The sequence below is a fragment of the Crotalus tigris genome, unplaced genomic scaffold (genome assembly GCF_016545835.1).
Source record: "Crotalus tigris isolate CLP2741 ecotype Arizona unplaced genomic scaffold, ASM1654583v1 scf7180000024358.1859470, whole genome shotgun sequence".
In the NCBI taxonomy this organism is placed as follows: Eukaryota; Metazoa; Chordata; class Lepidosauria; order Squamata; family Viperidae; genus Crotalus; species Crotalus tigris.
In genome coordinates, this window is record NW_024100527.1 from 265,001 (window position 1) to 282,148 (window position 17,148).

Consider the following 17,148-nt stretch of genomic DNA (forward strand, 5'->3'; position numbering starts at 1 on the left):
ACAAACGAGATGATACCTCCCGCCTACCAGCCATTTGGAAACCCGCCCTTATTGACAAACAACTCCCTAACACAAAAAATGACACCAGACCTACACTCACAAAAACCACACAGGATGTCACCACCACACATCCACGCAAAAAGCAAACCCAAAGCCACACCGAAGATGAGGCATGACCACAAACCAGAAGCCAGACCACAGCTGCATCATTAGCCACTTTAAACTCCTCCAATCCATACATGAAGCAAACTGACACCCACTATGAAGACGAGGCACGACCACGAACGAGAAGCCAAAAAATAGCAAGGCAGCCCACCATCTTAAACCCCCCTGCAACTCAGACTAACCTGAGCACAACAAAGCCCCCACCCAAACAGAACACTCCCCCAGCCAATCAGAGCACAGCCAACCCCCCCCCCCCAGCCAATCAGAGCAAAGCCAAGCCCTTAACCAATCAGAACACACCTCCACCCAATCAGAACACAGCCAAGCTCTCACCCAATCAGTTCATACCCCCACTGGCAGTTAAAAGGAAGAAACAGCTAAGACCACACATTGCTCCTCGAAGCATGAAGCTGAAAACACCAGCCTGAAGATGACGAAAGGGACTTCATCGAAACGTCACCAAGACACTTCCAATTTTATGCGGGAGAAAACCCGAAAATTCCTGGGTAGACTCATATTAAACATAAAATATACGAACACCAGGAAGTTATAAAACTATAAAAAGTTTTAATAAAACCAGAATAAAACCAAGCTTTCGCTGGCATCTGCCAGCATCATCAGGGTAGTCTCCAGTCGATGGGAGACTACCCTGATGATAATCAATTACCAATAAAGCGTGAACACCAGGAATATAATAAACTATAAAAGTTTAATACCATCACCGATCACCAAGCTTTCGTCAGATACTTCTGACATCGTCAGGGTTAATGCTGGTCTGTGGGAGAGTGCCTTTATAGGTGAGCCGTCATTTGCACACGGCTCCTAGATCTTGTCATAGGTCCTAATTGATTTAACTGCTTTTTAATTACGGCTTCCATACTGATGACTCCTCTTTTCTTGCTTTTACTGCTTGTGGGTGTGTCATTATTCCCCTCTACCTCCCACTGCCTTGAATTAGGGAGGTTCTTTCCTCCCCTTTTTTGGTCATTCATATTTCTAAGTTGTTCCCTCTTCACACCTCCGTGTCTCCTACCTTCCTCCTTCTTCTGATCTTTACTTGCTCCCCAATTGTCATCCCTCATTCTATGGGGGAGCACTCTCAGCCTTTCTCCCCATCCCTTGCTTTCCATTTCCCTCTCTTTGGCTGCATAAACTCCGTTTCTGTCATTGCCATTCCGTCTGACATCTACTTGCTCTTTCACCCCATTGTCAATGTTCTCGGACTCCATGTCAGACTGAATTCCTTGAATATCTCCTTCCTCCTCACACAAGCCCTCGTGTGCCCTCCTTTTTTGAGTATGTATGCCCGGTTCCTTTATATCCCTCCCTCCATCAACACAGTGATCTTTTTTACAGTTTCTATCACATTCTACCCTTATTTGCATTTCCCCCCCATTTACACTGCTCTCGATCTCTATATCCTCTCGGGCATTCCGATTGGCGCTCTGTTGTTTCCGTTGATGGACTGTCATCACAGGGCAAGCCGGTCCCATCCTCCTTCTTTCCTGATGCTGCTGGATCATCGCTGTTTTGGGTTTGGGGGGTCGGAAATGATTGTTTGTTGGCTAATTGCCTCTTTCTCATCATGCAACCGTTCTTTCACTGTCCGGGAGCGTGTGCATGGTCCTGGAGCAGGGGGGGAGGAGTCCCTCAATCGTTGATTACTCTCCTGAATGTCCATGGGCCATTGCTGTTGTTGTGGGGGGTGAAAATTCATCCCCTCCATAACTTCTTCCCTAGGGTTACGTGATACTGTCGCAGGGTATCTCCTTAAGGGTGGGTGGTCTCACCTGCTCCATGCTCTTAAAGTTAGATGTGCCGGGCACAAATCGATGTGCCGGTTGACAGAGTCCCCGTCAGAGAGCCATGCCTCTTTTAGTAACCGGCCCTCTTTCGTGTTGTCACCGGACAGGATGCATACATTATCAAGGTCAAAGCAATGTCCAGAATCCGCCATGTGCGCCCATACTTGGGAGTGCTGTTCCCCCCTTTTCACCGCTAATTTATGCTCATGGACCCTAGTCTTCATTCTTTTTGAAGTCTCTCCAACATAATTAACGGGGCAATCTTTGCAGTTGATTTTATATATGATTGCCGATTTTTCAGTGTTGAAGAGCGGGTCTTTTGGGCGCATCACTTTGGATCTTAAAGTTTGAACAGGTCTGTGAGCCACCCTCACTTTATGGGGGGCTAACAACCTGGCTGTTGCTTCTGAAACATTGCTGATGTACGGAAGGGTGACACGGGTTATCTGTGACAGGAGTTCCTTCATATCCGAGCTCATCCGGGTTTATACACACACACACACACACACACACACACACACACACACAATGCTTTGAATTAGAGTTAAGGGATTAGATGACTATATTTATTGAATAGAACGTCTAAATATTAAATATATTCTTAACTATGATTTATAAGAATAAGAAATTAGAGAAAATAAACACTATTAATCTAGGAGGGATATATATTTTAAGTACTATGTTATTTTTTATGTTTTGTTATTACTGCTTTCTTCTCTTCTTTTCTATTTTTTGTTTCCTTTACATTCTTCTTCTTTTCCTCTTTTTTTTCTATTTTACTCTTATATTTAATACTGAAGAAACATAAAAATGTGAGATGGCTTATACAGAATGGAAAAAATAGAATTTAAGTCTGTCAATATAAATGTAACTTATCGCAGAGAAAACCTTTACCAGTAAAAATATTTAGAATTTGGTGGGAGAAATAAACCAAAATAAGGATTGTAACAGGATCAATGATAAGGCAATCTAAATGAATGGAAAGAAAAGAAATCTATTAATATGATGATTATTTTTTAGGAATATTGGAAAAAATATATACTAAATTGTCATTTATTAAAACAACAAGAATTGTATCAACACAATGTCTGCAAAAAAGGATGTTTCGGGGAAAGAGGAAAGTAAACAAAATTAATATGTGGAATACAGACTAGAAATTAATTGTTAGAACTGTTTTTACAAATGTAACTCAGACATCACACTGTTTACCAACTATTGAATAACTTATGCTTGTGTAAAAAATTAATAAAAAATATAATATATAAAAAAGGATGGATTGGTTCCTTGGCCACCCTGTTATTTATATTATCAAAAAACAATTGGAATAGGTAAATCATTGGTATATATATTGTTGAAACGGATGTGCAAATAATGTATATGTGTGTGGGGAACAGGGAAAATTAGGCTTTCTGTTGTCCATTCCAGATTCTAGCTTGGATCACAGTTACTTTTCAGAGAAAAAATAAAAAAGTAATTGTGAATTTTTTCTTCAAAGCAATCTGTACTTTGACAGTGTCTCTGTCTAACTAGGTAAACAATCAAATGTGTATTGCGGTTTTGCTACTCCTGTTAAGGCCAATTTAAAGTTGACGATCCTCCCAGACAGTGGCTATGGATCAGGATGGTGATAGCAAGGTTAGATAGCACCCAGAATAGTCAGTGATCAAATAACTGTTTTTCTTCAAGCCAACAGAACTGTACTGCTAGAGATAAGAAAGAACTAATGGAGGGTTAAACGAAATGTAATGTTAATTGCATGAATGTAATAGAACCAGCTTTAGCCATGCTTAGAGCAAACTCCTTGGAATCAAAAGGATTTAAATAAATCTTCATTTAATTAAAGTTCCTGGATTTCACTGGGCTCATATAAAAACAACAAACTATGAATCTAGAACAGACACACAGACACACACACATTTTACAGATAGTATTTTTCATAGGACAGAAATTTAAATTCTTCCCTACCATCTCTGTAATCCTATTGCTAATCTATATAGGGGTAGAGATTAAGATATATGGGGATGTTAATTTCTTTTAAAAAATACTTCATTGGACTCTTGATTTATTATTTATTATTTTATTTTTAGCACAAGGTCCTACCTTTCCTAATACAATAATTGCACTTAACGTTTTTGAATTCCACTGAGAGATGATGATAATGATGTGTGTTATGAGTGTACATATATATAATATTCCCAGCAGTTGAGAATGTTATATTCCCCCTGTTCCTGTGGGAAACAGACTAAAATGAAGGGGTCTTTCTCATAAAATCTCAGCTCTCAATAATCCAAAAGGAATTTCCTTTCAGTGTGGCCACCTTCTAAAATAATTCCCAACTAGATAGATAGATAGATAGATAGATAGATAGATAGATAGATAGATAGATAGATAGATAGATAGATAGTTTACCTTTATTGTCATTTTTACTGTGGGCATAATGGCACACATTAAAAATGAAATTTAGTTGCTTGCTCTCAAAGTGTAAACATACATAACACACATTTAAACATATTATAAACAACATATGTATAGACCTTCACCCTTACATATAAATAACATATAAATATTAATCATTGTCTATCTTGAATACATAATGGAAGGAGGAAGCTTTAGAGTTCACAAGGTTAATGCTGTATGGAATGAAACTGTGCCTGAATCTGGATGTTCTGCTTTGGACACCACGGAGCCTCCTCCCAGAAGGTAACAAGGAAAACTGGTCGTGAAGAGGATGTGTAGTGTCCCAGACAATCTTGTGGATCCTGCTTATGTTCTATGTTCTGGATGGAAGGGAGGGAACTGCCAATGATCTTTTCAGCTATCCTCACCACTCTCTGCACTGCCTTCCTGTCTGAAGCAGTGATGCTTCCAAACCAGACTGTAATGCAATATGACAGGATGCTCTCAATTGTCCCTCTGTATACTATCCTATTCAGATACAAGCAAGCTGTTGGTCTCCTGCCTCAACCTGGACATGTTAATGCTTCCATATAGGTTATAATGGGTAAAGTTAAGCTGGCCTACCAAGCAAATAAAGGAAAGTGTTAAGCTCAGCAGACTTGTACTTAAATTTGCCAGAAGGCAGGAAGCAAATGAATGATGTAGAATTTCAAAATTGGAACTCATTTATATACAGCCCACCTCTTTAGCTGAGAATTTTTTAGTTTGACCTGGCACTGAAAGGCTTTGTATTGCCAGAATTTTGCAAAATCTCCATGCTGTAGGGAGTATATGAAGATAATTTACCATGGTGGGTGTTCTTTGATATATTTGTGCCAATTTCAGCTGAAATAACCTCTTTTCCCCTCCTGTTTTCTCATGCTTCTATTTATTCTGAGTGCTCCTGTTTTTTCAGTACTCAGATAGCACTTCTTATAGCTACTGCATTTGAACCAAAGATGCAAGAAATTTATTAAATAATGAGTCAGTCCAATCCAGACAGCCACATAGGACAAGGACAGAAGGCAGAAACAAAGAATGAATCAATAAGAGAGGACTGGAAATTATCCCCAACAGTACTACCATAAAGAATCCAGCTCATTCTCCTGAGCCCTATTAGTTATTAAATAAAAAAAATGGGAGTTAAAAATTATGTTCTCACAAGCATCAATTATGTTTTGTTTATATGGGTTTTGCTACTTAGAGGCTAGCCCTAAAAGCGACTGCAACTTTTCACGAATGCATTACTTTTTCATTTTCAAATCATTTGAAAAGAAATTATGTTCCAAAATCTAGTTATCTAAATGATCAAAATTATTAATCCTAGGTAATGACGAATCGGGTCCAAACGAACATTTCTACGCCTGTTCTTTGCATTTTGGGAAACACTTTTTCCCCTATTTATTATTATTAAATAATAAAACATTGTTAAGTTGTTTAAAATAGGCAGCTGATTAAATAATTTAAATAAATAAAATATTTCCAGGGTCATCATTACCTATTTTAGAGAAAAGGGAGAAAATTCACTTCCATATTGAACATAGACATAAAGATAGCACTGAGACAGGCTATCTTTAATCTAGTTTATAATCATTAATTCAGAAAAGCGTCAATCCACATAAACACACTTGAATACTAGATGCTCTGTCCAGAAGCATCTAGGTGCTCTACCATATATGATCCATCATGAGGTAGAAGAGACCAAATCAAAATGTTATTATTATGGATTTTGGAACCAAATAGTAAAATATACTTTTACATGTATGTTGCATATAGTTTGGCATATTTGATAGCTGCTTTCTTCCCGTGCTCTAAATTCCTTGTTGTCCTATATGCTAGCATAGCTTTGTGACCTATCAATGGATGCTTTTATCTGTGGGCTCAATTTTTCTCTATGGGGCTAAAAAACAAATGACATATTAGGTCAAAAACAGAAAGGTGTGTTCTGGGCCTGGAAATGTGAAATAAGTGTCATAGTAACACCTACCACTACCAAGGAATCACAAGGAATGATTTTCATGACCAAAAGTATTCCCAAATGTAGTTTCAATTTTTGGGAAGTGAATTAAACTCTCAGCTCATTAGTCAATGGCATCATGGGGTATTTTCTATCACAAAGGTTTCCAGCTTCCTACTCCGGTGATGATGAGGTTTTTGTTACAAGAATAATTTTATTTATTTGTGCCCTTAGTGAGTGACCCACTATTTTTTTACAAAATCAGCTAATACTGAATGTGTTGTATGTACATCATGTGCCCAGCTACAAAGAGAAGGCATCCAGTGCCTGAGGTGAAGGCTTTCAACAAAACATGTGATTTGTTAATTACATTCAAATAAGATCATTGGGGCCTGTACATTTCTCTCCAGAATCAATACCTTGGTTGTTGAAGATTATAATACTGCTGTACCACATAGTACTGACGGTTCCAATCACGTTTAAGTTTTTGCTTGTATGTCAGATTTTAAGTGTTTCTTTAAAAAAAATAGTCTGACTTCTCATAGAAGACATAGTTACTATGACACAGCTAACTTAGGTATTCCCATTCTAAAACTTAAACACAGACACCCAGAAAATAGAAAGTACAGACAAAGATTTTGAACAACCACGCAAGCTTTCCTATAGGGATATAACAATAGGATAAAAGGGAGTTTATGCTATTGATCATATTTTTAAAAAAATGTTATTTCCACCAAATATGGCTTATATAAATGCATTGGCAAAGGTATGTGATAGCTTTTGTGTTAAAAAGGCACATACAATGGCTGACAAATCTAAAACCATTCAGCAATGACATGGTGCTGCCAACAAGTTTAATAATTATGTTTCAGACAGAAAAATAGTCTGAAAAGTATCTTTGAGGAGACACTTTTACTACTAAAATGCTTACTATAACATTTTGTCTTTCTTCCTCTCCTTTTTTTTCTCTATTTTTTTTCTTTTCTTTTCCTGTATTAGAATAACAGCAGACAAGAAAAAATAACTGAATAATACTTGGCTGGACTATTACTGAAATAACAGCAATAGTAATAATAATATTTTAAACTTACAATAAGTTTAAAGCATTAAATTTAGACTAATTTAATATGATAAGAAACAAACTATTTTCTTTCATTGTAAATACTTATTTTGTTCAGTCCCAAATCAATAAATCCATTTTCAAGTTTACTAGTCTTGCTCTGAAGAAAGCACTGCTATTTCTTTTACATCTTTTAATCAAGAGATATCTCAAGGCATCAATCAGCAAGCATCCTCTCCTGCTCTCATTTACATTTTATGGAAATAATTTCAACAAGACAGTCTCATATAACTGTGCAGCTATTAGGAAAATTCACCTAGGAAATTTACAGTAGAGAGCAAAGTTTAAAAGCTAGTTAATGGGAAACATCTCTTTTACCCACCCTCCACGATTTATTCATAATTCAACATAAACATCTTTGGGATTTTTATGGCTTTCATTAATTATTTGTGCTTCATGCTAGGTACATAAGAGTATTAGAACTTTGCAATGAAAAACACAGGAGAAAATCCTGCACAGTCATTAGATCCTCTAACTAGGATCCTCTAACCTAAGAGCTGTGGTGGCACATATTGCAGGCTAACTCAGCTCAGTGCCAGAAGTTCGATCCACAGCTCAAGGTTGACTCAGCCTTCCATCCTTCCAAGGTCAGTAAAATGAGGACCCAGATTGCTGGGGGCCATATGCTGATTCTGTAAACCGCTTAGAGTATGCTGTAAAGCACTATCAAGGGTATATACTGTAAGTCTAAGTGCTATTGCTATTGCTCACTGCACTTGGCCTTATAAATATGGCCACTTATAAATATGGAGGTGGTATTAACATAGCTCAATACCATCTCCATATTTATAAACCAAACTATTTGAGCTTCAGGTTCAGCATCTGTCCTACCAAAGAACAGTCAGGGTTGTTTTCCTTTTGGAAGCCGTATGTTACAAAAGGCTCAAAATTGGTCATTGGACCCTTATATAAGCATGACAGAGAGCCGAATCAATCTTTTATCATTAGACAATGCTTCTGAACTTTTTAAATTAGTTCTTAGAGGAACTGTATACAATGTCATCAATATGTCATCTATGCAGTGAATATGAATTTGGGCAAACTCTGGAAGACAGTGGAGGATGGGGGGGCTGGCATACTGTGGTCCATGGGGTCACAAATAGTCAAACACAACTTAACGACTGAATAACAATAACAAAACCATACAGCTAAGATAAACTATATTGAATTTAAGAAATTTTCTTTGTCTATGTTGTTAGTGGCTCTCCAGGGATTCCCACTGAAGTATTTCTTATTTTTCAACTGGAAAAACCAGGGACTGAATATAATTTCTTTACACATGAGCTATGCTTTACATAGTCTTGTCATTTGTATCCAATAGAGAAACTCTTAATTCAATTTGATTGGATGATACCTTCAAAACAACTTCTCCTTTGTTCTCCTGTCCATTTACTTCCAACTTCTCCATGGCATCTAAGAGATTATGTATTTCAAGATACAGTACAAAGCCACATAGGGCATTTATGCAGGAAAAAAAAATAAGTCAGGAATTGCCTGCATGTGAGATACTTCTCCTAACATGAATTCATGTCTTCTCATTACTTCAACTTGTATCCTCCATGGAGAGATAAAATAGATTACATCAGTAGGAATTTTTGCCAAGGGAGGAAAATAGAAAGAGCTTTGGCTCCTGGCCTGTGGCAGCTGTTTTGGTTTCTTTTGCATTCATGGCTGGAGGATCCATACCCACCTGTTGAGCTTAATAAAAGAAGCCTGAGACACAATGAGACACATACAGCTGTGAATATGAACTATCAGAATGTAGCTAAATGTTGCAAAATAAAGAATTCTCCAAGCTGATCTCAACACTCATTTACATCCTTACTTCTGAGTTCATTTTTGCTAGGTTGTGGCTTTTGTTAAACAAAGTGGTTTCTCTTTGTCTCCATATCTATGTATGTGTGTAAACACACACACACACACAGAGAGACAGAGAGAGAGAGAGGGAGAGAGAGAGAGAGAGAGAGAGAGATCAGTTTATAAGAGCAAATTAAGCTGTTTTTTCCAAAGAATCATACAATAATGGTTATACTTCCATTCACTTCACAGATTGCTTCCCACTATTTTTCTAGTGAGGTCACTGTGAATATAATGAGGCCCAAACATATTGTAGGTAAGAAGCAAAAACATTTTGCTTAGCAACTGTTAAGCAAACCGGGGAATAATCTCTTTGCAAGGATGTGCATGTGTGTATGTGTACCTATACCTGTATGTACTTGTATTTCTGGGTATGTGCACCCAGAAATATAGGTGCATTTATTTCACACAACAAAGAAAAAAATATTTTAAATGAATAGTGTACAAATATCTAACTATGTGATATGTAAGTAGGAAGATCAACCAAACACTTTAAAGTTAATGTTAAGATCAAATATTTTATGAGGCACATTGTAGAAAAGTACAACTCTTATAAAAGAAGCAGCCAACTACCATTCAGCATTTAAACTGTGACTAAGAAATGATGAAATAATTATTTTCAGCTTCGAAACATAAAAAAGTCTTAGTGGATCAATGTATCTGTCACGATGAAACTCAAATTTACAAGTTCTGTATTCAGTTATAAGATACTGCACCACATTTTCTTTTTTTCTTTGTAATTATTATTTTAATACATTTTAAACCTTTTAGCATTGAAATGCTGTCATTTTTGCACAATTTAATATATCCTTTGAAATAACTGTATTGAGAAATACGCAAGTTGTACAAACTATGCTGGAAAAAAAATCTTTCTAGATCCCAGAAACACATTGTAGATATTGATATGTTCTATGTTTCTCAGAACATCACTCAAAACTGTTTACTTTTTCAAATGTTAAAGATAAATTTTGCAACAATTCTATGTATTGTCAAAAATATATTAAGCAATCCTAGTTACCCATTAAAATATCATATTAAATAGTCACTTCATAAAAATATTTATACATTTATACAGTTCAACAACAATTTAATAGTCAATAAAAATATAGTAAAATAAAAAGGCAGTAATATATTCTAAAAGAAAGAACCACTAACGTAATTTCTACAACATCCAAATAATGGAAATGGCAGTGGGATGCTAACCAAGTAATATGTATAGTTTCTTGTAATATTGGCAGGCAAACTCTGGTGAGATACACAAACTTTATCAGATACACAATGTTACTAAAAGCAAGAAAACTCTCCTGTTCAAAAGGTCAACGGAGAAAAACATCTAAGTTTAATATTGAACATCATCTTTTTTCATTGCAAAGTCTTGGTATAATTTGTGGATGCAGTCAAAAATATTTGTGACTCCATTATTTACATTTTACATTCTTTATTCATGGTGGGCCTCCAAAGCAACAAATTAAATAAACATATATATGAGGACCTAAATAAGACTTTTAAACATGAATAATTATTTAGTGATGAATGACCACTCTCTTCATACCAATTGTTCCTGTATTTGGAGTTCTACATTTTAACCATTTGTGTCCAATACATTGCAAATCTATTTTATTTGTTTTTTTTTTATTTCCAAATTTTGTGCATCAATGCAATTTGATGAAGCTTTACATTCTCCCCAATTTATTTATATTCTTTGCACTTTCATGTTACTGACATCCATGCATCCATTGATTTTTTTTATTTAGCTAGATAAATGATGGCATATGTCTGTCTTGTCTATCTATCTATCTATCTATCTATCTATCTATCTATCTATCTTTTTAAGCAGTTTCATTTTTCTATAGAACATATTGATAATATATATCCAACATTTTTGAGTATATAAGCAAAATGAATGATTATCCGATTAATTGCTTATCTGATTAATTAAATATTTAATCAATTAAATATATGCCAGAATAAAAATAAATGATATATGTATTTCACTTGCTACAAACTGTTGCAGATAAAAGATATGCACATGGCATTTAAAGGAGACAAACTTTGTCACTAAGCTGCTTATATACTCATCAAAAATATATACTGCCAACAGAATATGATCATAACACATGTTCTTATAAATGAACATATGTGTGGCACTCCCATTCTACTATTTCACATAAACATGTTATGTATGACCTCTTAAAAAATAATAATTAGTACCAAACATTGAAAAGTTATTCTTTTATACCAAGAAGAGAACCAGTTGAATAAGAATGGAAGGATCCACCTGCATAATTTTCAGCTTTGTATGAGAAAGAGGGAAAAAAAGAATCACAAGTGCATTCTAATGGTACAGTTTCTTGGAAAGAATTAAGAAAGAATGAAAATAGATAATCAATATATGTTTGAAAGTATATTTCACTTGATAAAATATACCATATCCAAGCTTGCTAACTTGTGTTAAAACTCATGCAGAATTAAAAGGTCAGCTCTAATGGGAAAGTGGAGATTAGAGTCTGGAAAAAGTGAAGTGACAAAGTTGGCACCCAAGCACAATCAAAAATTGGCACTCAAGCACAAATTACCCTGTCACCAGTATGGGTCAGCACCCATCTTTGGATGGTGGGATTGGACATCATTTTGTACTCATTCTTCACTTACTATTTCCACCACTGGAAATTATTTCCAGACATAGCTTCCTGCTCTGCTTTCAAAGTACTGTTTTCCTATTTTGATCACATCAAGTGTTGCCATCAGTTTTGCCCGCAGCACATTATTTTCTTCTAGGTCCTCTCCAGAACTTTGATTGCTTAGTTCACAGAGGCATAAAACTCCCTCAGCTGATTTAATGGTTGCCATATTTTCTAATATCTTCTAAGGTTCCTATACATCAGGAGTCTAATAGCATTGTAATTATAAAACTTGCCTTGCATATATGTTTCATCATGATGCACCAATCAATATATTAAGAAAAAATTAGATAGAGAAAAAAAGATAGTTATTTAAAAAGAATTTATGTCATGCTATACTCTGCATATTTGCACATTTCGATGCTTTAGAGATAGAGATAGATGATAGATAGATAGATAGATAGATAGATAGATAGATAGATAGATAGACAGACAGATAGACAGACAGACAGACAATGATGATGGAGAAGATGTAGATGATAGCTAGATAGATTATATAGATAGATACAGATAAACAGAGTAGATAGATATATATACTATCATTCTGTGTGTCTATACATGCACACACATACATCCACAAACACAGATATACAGTATATGTCCAGGTTGTAGAAGCTGCAGAATTGTCTAATTTTAGGCCGTGATCCAGATTATTGGATCTAATTGTAGCCTGTAGTCCAGATTATTTCACAGGTTTTTGCCAAAATGTCTCAATCCAGGTGAGATTTTCTTAGGTTGTCTTAGGATCAAGCTAGCCTGGGCGTAGGACAAGAGCAGTTTAAGGACACAGCTTGGAAACATCACTTGCTGAAGAAGTAGCCTTCTCCAGATAAGCCTATAGGCATTAACTCTGAGTATTTATTTTAAGCATCAAGACTGTGATTTACAAACCACAGAGGGCAAAAGATAAATCTTTTAAAGATCCTTAAATCAAACTACTCCCACAAGTAGAACATACTGAGAACATAAACATATACGCTCAAGACCTCAAAAGAACGAAGGATCAGGAGGCAAAACAAAGAAAACCAGAGAACAAAAGACCGGGAGGCAGAGAACAAGGAACTAATGGCCACGAAGGAAAAGAGGCACTGAGGCATTTAAATAGAAATAATTGGTATTAAGTTTAAATAGGAGCCAAAACAAATAAGGGTCACAGAGCTACAACCATTTGGCCTTCTACAAAGTCACAAGAGATTGAGTGAATATACTGTGCATTCAGAAGATGAGGCCACAATAAAGGCAAACAAATAAAAATAACCTTGTTCACTAGAAAGTAAAGCGTAAATAAGGAACCAAATCCAGAACTTTCCAACACTACCACTAAAGCACCATAAAGTGCTGCCGTGAAAAAGTACCTGGGGGGGGGAATGTTACTATGGGTACTTTCTGTGATAATAATAGAGGAAGGGACAATTTTCATCATAACCTGTTCATACTACCATTTTTAACTTGAAAAATCTTTTTGTCATTAATATTATTATCCATAAAAGGTAATCATGTTAAAATGGAGCTTGTGTAAGATAACCCAGTGGTAATTAAATTGCAAGCTAACTGATGGAGAAGTTCACATTTTCATGAAAATCCATGTCTCTGTCCTTTGTTTTCCATATCTGAATGGAGCATCAAATTCAATAACAACAAACTGAAAGTATAGTAAATTCATACTAAATAAATGATCATAAACCAGAGATCCATCCAAAATTCGATACTATTTTACTAATCTCAAATGCACAGCATAGATAGGCACAGCCAATCCGGAAATCATCTCAATGAATAGATCTAACTATATAACTTTCTTTCCCAATCAGAAACCTCTTCCTGCTTGAAATCACAAAGATTCTTAAGCATGAGAAGGGAATGAGTTTTGTTCAGTTTGGGGAAGGGCGTCACAAGCTGTACAGATCGTCTCTACAGCCCTGACCTAATGGGAATCCAATTATACATCTGTATTGTATCAGCGACTCACTAGAATCTCAGTTTGTAGCACATCATCCATGCAGGTAATTGCTAGGAATGTAAGTTAGGGCAAGATTGCACAGCATTTGTTTGTGGCCAGTAAGCCGGTGCCATGGTGTGATTGGTTTCTCGCTGAGCTAAATTCCACAGCTATCACTTTGAAAAGTTCAGATTGTCAATTAAGGTGTATATAGGTGGTATATGGGTAATGAACCCCCTGCTGGGACTAGATTAGTTGTGTAGACATGGCTGACTTGTGCATATATGTGGGAGTCATTTCTCAGAGCAGGTAAAGCATCCATGAAAGACAAGCTACAATCGTACTGCACTGCATTGCAATAGATCCACAGAAAGCATTTATTTGACAGGTACCAAGCAGGCCCAAAAGGAGTTGTTGAGGTTTTCAGTTATAAGAAAACTGATCTGTGAGATTAATGAGTTCATTCTTTACAATTTTTCATTTGAAAAATAATTGCTTCTATTTACTTCATAGGAAAACTGTTTAGTTTTGATTGTGTTCTCATGTGGATCTGAAACAAAAGATCAGCAATTTTATCCTGTTTCTTCCTTAATTCTGGTTTTTAATCTGCACAAAATTTATTCAGTTTATTTGCATTTTATACCACATTAATAAGAATAAGAATGTTATGACTAAATATACATTGTGTGTGTGTGTGTGTGTGTGTGTGTGTGTGTGTATAAACCTGACTCATATCATCAAATACATTCAGAATTCAAAAAATGCATAATTAGACAGAAACCTTTTTTTGCTTTGAAATATAGATCTGGCAGAATTCATGAACATTGGGGCTGCAAAAACCTGCTTCTAATAAGAGATACACTTTTACAAAGCTTTGATTGAAGCAGATTTGTAAATTGAAGTGGAGGCCTGCTTTGAAGTAATAAATCAATAAAGTTAGGTGACACTAACTCTATTTGGAGCTTTCAGAAGCACATCAAAGTTTCACTGGTTTCTGTTGCTTTTGGGATTCTTACTGACCATATAATAGAGACCTAGTTTGGTCTAGTACAGGGGTAGGCAACCTTGGCTCTTTTTTGACTCATGGACTGGCTCAGGAATTCTGGAAGTTGAAGTCCATGAATCGAAAAAGAGCCAAGGTTGTCTACCCCTGGTCTAATTCTTAAGGCACCAAGCTAAAAACTGGGAGACTGTGAGTTCTAGTCCCATCTTAGCGATGAAAGCAATCTGGGTGGCCTAGAGAAAATAGGAGGAAGAAGATGTGTTGGAAATGTTCATCACCTTGAGTTATTTGTAAAAATAATAAATGCAGGATACAAATAAAATAAAATAATAAATAAAATAAAATAATAAAATAAAATAATAAAATAAATAATAAAATAAAATAAAATAGTATTGGAACTAACCTTTTTATGGATTACTGCCTTGCCGTGGCAAAGGGGCTTGTGTAACTCAATGAAGCTATAAGCTATGCCGTGCAAGGCCACCCAAGATGGACAGGTCATAGCAGAGAGTTCTGACAAAATGTGATCCACTGGAGAAGGAAATGGCAAACCACTCCAGTATCTTTGCCATGAAAACCCCATGGACAGTACTAAAAGGCAAAAAGATATGACGCTGGAAGATGAGCCCCTCAGGTCGGAAGGTGTCCAATATGTTACTGGGGAAGAGCAGAGGGTTAGTACTAGTAGCGCCAGAAAGAATGAAGCAACTGGGCCAAAGCCGAAAGGACGCTCAGCTGTGGATATATCTGGTGGTGAAAGGAAAGTCTGATGCTGTAAAGATTTTTTCTCCATAGGAACCTGGAATGTAAGATCCATGAATCAAGGCAAGCTAGACGTAGTCAAAAAAGGATGACAAGACTGAACATCGACATCTTAGGAATCAGCGAACTAAAATGGACAGGAATGGGTGAATTTAACTCAGATGACCATCAGGTATACTACTGTGGGCAAGAATCCCTCAGAAGAAATGGAGTAGCCTTCATAGTCAATAAAAGAATAGGAAAAGCAATACTGGGATACAATCCCCAAAATGACAGAATGATCTCAATTCGAATCCAAGGCAAACCATTCAATATCACAGTAGTCCAAATCTATGCCCCAACCACTGGTGCTGAAGAGGATGAAATTGACCGGTTCTATGAAGCCCTACAGCACCTTATAGAATTAACACCAAAAAATGATGTCCTTATCATCATGGGGGATTGGAATGCTAAGGTAGGAAGCCAAAAGATAACCGGAATAACAGGCAAGTTTGGCCTTGGAGTACAAAATGAAGCAGGGCACAGGCTGATAGAATTTTGTCAAGGTGGTCATAACAAATACTCTTTTCCAACAACCCAAGAGATGGCTCTACACATGGACATCACCAGACGATCAACATAGAAATCAGATTGAATATGTGCTCTGCAGCCAAAGATGGAGAAGCTCTATTCAGTCAGTAAAAACAAGACCAGGAGCTGACTATGGCTCAGATCATGAGCTTCTCATTGCAAAATTTAGGCTTAAATTGAAAAAAGTAGGAAAAGCACTAGGCCACTCAGGTATGAACTAAATCATATCCCTGATGAATATACAGTAGAGGTGACAAATAGATTTAAGGAATTAGATCTGATAGACAGAGTACCTGAAGAACTATGGATGGAAGTTCGCAACATTGTACAAGAGGTAGCAACTAAAACCATCCCAAAGAAAAAGAAATGCAAGAAAGCAAAATGGCTTTCTGAGGAAGCTTTGCAAATAGCTGAGGAAAGAAGGGAAGCGAAAGGCAAAGGAGAAAGAGAAAGATACACCCAATTGAATTCCAGAAGAGTAGCTAGAAGAGATAAGAATGCCTTCTTAAATGAACAGTACAAAGAAATAGAAGAAAACAACAGAATAGGGAGGACCAGATATCTCTTCAAGAAAATTGGAGATATGAAGGGAACGTTTCATGCAAAGATGGGTATGATAAAGGATCAAAATGGCAGGGACCTAACAGAGGCAGACGAGATTAAGAAGAGATGGCAAAACTACACAGAAGAACTATACAAGAATGAGCTTAACGTCCCAGATAACCACAATGAGATGGTCACTGACCTCGAACCAGACATCCTAGACTGTGAAGTGAAATGGGCCTTAGAAAATCTGAGCAACAACAAAGCTAGTGGAGGTGACAGTATTCCAGCTGAGCTATTCAAAATCTTAAAA